Source organism: Propithecus coquereli, unplaced genomic scaffold (genome assembly GCF_000956105.1).
Source record: "Propithecus coquereli isolate 6110/MARCELLA unplaced genomic scaffold, Pcoq_1.0 Scaffold57, whole genome shotgun sequence".
Classification (NCBI taxonomy): domain Eukaryota; kingdom Metazoa; phylum Chordata; class Mammalia; order Primates; family Indriidae; genus Propithecus; species Propithecus coquereli.
Window position 1 is genome coordinate 8206917 of NW_012151618.1, and position 5677 is coordinate 8212593.

At 43.2% G+C, this 5677-nt stretch overlaps 1 protein-coding gene across 1 annotated transcript in view; it reads left to right on the forward strand.

Annotated features, from left to right (window-relative positions):
- The first annotated feature begins 1256 nt into the window (after positions 1–1256).
- GCNT3 (glucosaminyl (N-acetyl) transferase 3, mucin type) overlaps positions 1257–5677 on the forward strand; it is a 7316-nt gene continuing 2895 nt past the window's right edge. Inside the window, exons 1-2 of the mRNA XM_012658045.1 lie at positions 1257–1321; positions 4850–5039. The gene's annotated coding sequence lies outside the window, so the exon portion shown is untranslated. The remainder of the gene's footprint in view (positions 1322–4849; positions 5040–5677) is intronic.

The window sequence follows — 5677 nt, forward strand, 5'->3', positions numbered from 1 at the left end:
GGAGGGTTTTCAGCTCCAGGGTATTGTTGTTTAACTATAGTTGATGGTTCTGATTGAGACAGTCTCATGACTTCTGTATCTGTTGAGCTATCTTGTGTGCTCCATAAGAACAAAGAACACACCCCTGCCCTTCCAACCACTGGCCTTGGGCAGGAAGGCAGATTTGAATTCCCAAAAAGAGTAGGGGAGGTTTTAAAGAGACAGATTGTAAAACATTTTATCCTTTTTCAGGCTGTTCCCTCTGTTACAGAAATATTCACAGTGTGTGTACCGTCTTCAGGGTCTTGTGTTAGCTTCTGTGGGAAAAGTAAAGCTGAATCAGATATGGCCCCAGCCCCCAAGGAGCTCATGACATCATGATAACAAGTCTCTTTTGGTGAGTTCATGGGGTAGGGTGTAGAAAAGGCAAGGCTGTGGCTGCCCTTTTGGTCTGTGGTGCTGAGTGGCAGCAGGGGCAGCTGTGAGCGGGCAGCTGTGAGCAGGCAGCTGGCCTTGGCAGGACAAGGAGCACCACCCAAAGGTGGACAGTAGGGAAATGAGGCCTCCTCCTACAATTTGGCAAATGAGCAGCCTTGGGAACATGAGTAGAAAGGAGAAGCATGTTGATTATTTCACCTGAGAAGATTGCTTCTTTCCTACTTTCAAAAGTTTCCTCTGCATTCAGTGAGTAAATACTTACTGAGTTCTGTGGGAGTTTTTCTTTTTTATCTTGAATCTCTCTTCTGTTTTACACCAGGCCACATGGACTGTGTACAGGAGGGCTTCCCAGGAGGAGGAAGAACTTTGGATGTGTAGAAGGGGTAGAACTCTAAGGAGGGTGCAGCCCATCTTTCAGGAAATTGTGCCTGAGCGTGAGCTTCATTTTACAACCATGATTGTAAACAAAGTTGATCACACTGAATCTTTGAACGCTTTCTCGGAGGCCAGAAATCATAACCCCATCTTTACCAAGAGCCCACTTCCCTGAAACATGCACTAAGCTTAAAGCTTAACACATGCCATTTCCTCCTTCCCCATCTTCCTCAGTACCTTCAGTATCTTTCAGATACCGGCTGCAGCCTAGCCAGTAACACATTAACTTGGCTTTCCTGTTTATCTATTCTCTTTTACTACCTCTCTGAGTCATGGTCTTTTCTCCTCTATAAATTACTAAAACTGCCCTTGCTACATATTACCTGCCTTACCTGCAACATTTTTTGTCCTGGAAAGCCTTGGAATTCTGTTAATACCTATCACTGTAGGTGCTGAGGGGAAACAGATGAAGAACATGACCTTGAGAAGCTTCCTGTCGATGAGAGGAAAAAGCTGACACCTGGCAGAGGTAAATTCCACCATAACAAAATAAGCAAAAGGGTGGATTAGCCAATTTGCAAATTCAGCTTAAAATGAGTGGATCTGCCTGGGCCCTCCTCTGACCCTGGTGTTGGGACTATAGGGTTCCTGGAACCTCCGTTAAGGTTAACACCAAATCCCACTGGTTTATTTCAAATTTGCCTTGATGACCCTGGCTTAGTTTCTCCATTCCCCATGACTGGAACTCCTAGACCTTCTCACAAACATAGGAGGATTTATAATTCAAAAGCTCAAGGGATGAAGGCAAAGCTATTTGTTCACCGAGCAGACTAGACTCATGATTAGGAGGAAAGGATTTAGGAGTCTGGGTGGGAAGAGTTTGCTATTAATATTTAAAACAGAATCATAGTAATAATCATTGTGGGAAAACTCAGGACTCTGTTGGACTTTCCTGTACTTACTATGTTGCTTTTATTTTGGATACTGGAGAGAGGTGAAGGCCATCATCTTTTCAGTGCTTGGGATATTTAAATATCTTCATGTGCTCCTGGGCTGTTATATAAATTTGACTCCAGGCTCATCTGGTTTTGCCTTTGGTCCTCAGTAGTGGTAAAAAGAACCCTAATGAAGAGCCTCATACCCTAGGTCTGAGTTTCTGCCTTGAAATGTGTCTGGGATCTCAGGCACTCTGGGACTGGGTCCTTCCTCCCTCTTGCCAGTGTCCCATCTCTTCTACAGGGTCAGCATGGAAATAAGGTGTGGAATCTGTTGACAATCTTTCCAAATACCTGATCTCTCTGTAGGTCACCTAGTCCGTGATCTTCCTGTGCCCTTCTCCAGACATTCTGTTCCCTTTCCTGCACCTCCCTGAAGTCAGCAGCAGCTCATCCCTGGTCTTGTTCTCTCTGGGGTGCTGACAGTGACAACTTACAAGTGGGTCTCTTCCCAGGGCACAGAGAAGGGCAATTCTGAATCCTTTCCCTAACCGCATCATAAGCATCAACACTTATGCTTGGTCTAGAGTTCAGGAATGCCTTTTTTTTTTTGACACGGTCTCGCTCTGTTGCCTGGGGTAGAGTGCAGTAGCATCATCATAGCTCACTGCAGCCTCCAACTCCTGGGCTCAAATGATCTTCCTGCCTCAGCCTCCTGAGTAGCTGGGACTACACCATGCCCAGGTAATTTTTCTGTTTCGTGTAGAGACAGGGTCTCCCTCTTGCTCAGGCTGGTCTCCAACTCCTGGCCTCAAGTGATCCTACCACCTCGGCCTCTCAAAGTGCGAGGATTACAGTCATGAGCTACCACGCCTGGCCTTAGGAATGCTATTTGTAAAAACACTCCTTGAGTTATTCTGTCAGTAAAATAGGTTTTTGTGGGCTGACACTGGAGCCTACTTAATAATAGCCTTCATCAAGGGGCCACAAATGATAGGCTGCATATGCCATGTCCTTCACAGGTGTAATCTTCTTTAATTTTCACAATAATCCTATGGAACAGGTATTAGCATTAGCCTTTACGTGAAGGAAGTCACTGAAACACAGATCGATTAGTCACACAGCTAGAACGTGGTAGAGCCAGCATTTAGGCCTAGCTTTGTCCTGTCAAAGCCCACACTCGCCTTTAAGTACGATGCACTTGGTGTTACTAAAACATAGATTATCTCAACAAAATATAGCCACAATTTGTTAATATTATGTTAAAATATATTTAATAATAATAAGAGTAGATATCTGTTTCGGTTACCTTGAAAATCAAATATTCAAAATGGTTTCTCTTTATTGGGAGACTCCAATGCAGTTTTTATGGGAAAGAAGGTGGGACTGGAAGAAGTCATCAAAGAAAAATCAGATATGAAGAAACTGGAGAGATTTTTCTAAGCTGGATATTGGAGCAAGTGTTTATCCTTTAATCATTCCTGTCCCAGGGGTTTGACAGCTCAACAATGGGGATTCACCGAGAATCCGTATATTGGAAGCTGGCAGAAAACAGAGCGAGTGGAACGGGGCCCATCAAAGCAGAGGCGCAGAGGGCCCTCTGTGTCTCCTTTGCCTTTGCCTGCGTCTTCATCCACAGTCAGAAATGGGCGGAGAGGACCAGGAAAGGCCTAAATTCCCTACACTGAGAGTATTGGGTGTGTGCGCGTGTTTGTGTGTGTAAACAATTCATGTACAAAGAAGGCAACTCTGACCTCCATTACGAAATTATTGACTTCAGATGAAGCCCAATCTTCTGGACTCTGTGATGCTTGAGGTGGGACTCCTGCAGACCACGTTTCTGCTTTGACAGTGGCTCCCTATAGACTCTGCCAGTAGGGGGCGCTGGAGGGAGCCCGCCAGGCTGGAGGAGGGACTTCCTGTTTGCTTCCCATGTACTTCCTGTTTCTGGGAGCATCGCCACTTCAACGCCTGTTTACCATTCGGTGGGCGTTCCTCTGTGTAGCTGCGCTAAATCCAGTTTACAGTAACTGCGTACAGAGCTATCAGCTGCCTCTTGAGAGGTCTAGATCTCAGCGTGAGAACCTTCCTTTGAGCGCAGAGACCCCAGCATTAGTGGAGCGGGGCCTCTACCCCAATTTTAAATTTAATAACTTTCATTTCCTCCCTTTATTCCTTCAGTCTAGGAATGGTAGCTACTTACAATGCTACTGCCCTATAATTTAGCACCCCTCCCATTCCGTTATTTACTTAACTTTATAGCTAGTTAAGTTCTTTATATTAAATTTACCCTGATCAGATATTTGGGCAAGAATGCTGCGTTTTTGAAGGGATTGTTGGGAGTAGGGAAGAGAGAGGCTAAAATAATGTCAGCGGCTTTGAAAAACGCATTTTCCACACTGATTTGCCAAAACCACCCCATGGGGCTCTCACTAAAGTCCAACAGCCCACAGTATAATCCATTCTTTAGACTGCCAACAAGCCTAGACTCACAGACATTAGAGAGGGAGATCTACTGTTTGGAGCCCTGTGGGTAATTCTACAACCTAATCAGTTTATTAAAGCCTTAAATACAACAAAACAAAACAGTTTATTAAAGACTTAAATACAGGCAAATGTTTTTTTTTTTTTTTTGAGCAGTTGCCTTTGAAGAATAAACTCTGGTTTTCATTGATTTTTTTTTTTCAAAAAAACAAAAGAACAAAAAAGCCCTTGAAGGGTATTTTTAGTGTTTCTTTCTTGTAATGTTCAGTGAATGTGAGGAGTGACACTTGGATTCCCAAATAGAAGAGGGCAGGGGCATACCTGCGTGTTTCTATTGTTCCTTGTTGAGGCAGGAAAAAAGGCTTTTAAGTCCTTGTGTGAACATTGACAGGTTTTTTTTTTTTATGAAATAGTTTCGTGGCAGGAGAGCTCAGGTACAAACTGGGCTGTTCTAGTTGAAATACCTGCTTGCCTTCTCAGATATTGGGAGCATATTTTCCTACCTCACTCATCTCCCTGAATGACTTGTGCTTGAGACTATGCCCCTGAATGGTTTATCTGAGCTTGCTTTCTTATCTGAGGGTACGAAGTCAAAACTTGACGACTGATAGAGCCACCTGCTGCTCTCTACCTTGCAGAAATTAAAGAGGAACCTGAGACAGTTTCTTGGACAGCTTGTGAATATCAGAAAATATATTTTGGAGGGTTAGAAGACTAAGGGATATGGTTGGTCACATTTGCTGTCATGGAATTCAACCAGTCTTCTCTTGGAAACAGAATCACACCCTGGCAAGAGATCTTCGCTAAGCATGAAAGGAGCTATTAAAGGTGAGAATTTTCTTAATTTTCCATTTTTTTCCTCTTGGGTTTTCATAAAAGTTATTACTAACGAGGATGTAATCTTATGCTTAGAAAGAAATGGAGCAAGGGAAAATAATCACTGCTTGAAGGACGTGTCACATTTTTTCTCCTTTTTGGGATTATTTTCCATGATATCTGGTTTACTTTCGTGGTACTCAGTACCCTACACTGTATTTAAAAGGCAGGTTTGGTGGAACAAGCATGAGGCTTGCAGATGAAAACACTGGGGGGAAAGAGGAGTGGAGAGCAGTCCTGGGTTTGCTTCTTATGTGTGTTATTTGGCAAGTTTTTTAGCTTCTGCTTTCCTATTTGCAAAGGATGCCTAATAATAATACGTTTCAGGTTGGTTGTGAAGATTAAAGGGAACAATGTAAAGAAATATTTCTGACCCATAAAAGGCACTCATTAAATATTATATATGCACTGCTATGTGTGTCCATGTATGTAGATATATTTTAAATTTGGATGGACTATCTGAATGATTACAGTGCTTTTTTGGATAATTTCAGATTGTATTTCTTTTTTTTTTTTTTTTGAGACAGAGTCTTACTGTGTTGCCCGAGCTAGAGTGAGTGCCGTGGCGTCAGCCTAGCTCACAGCAACCT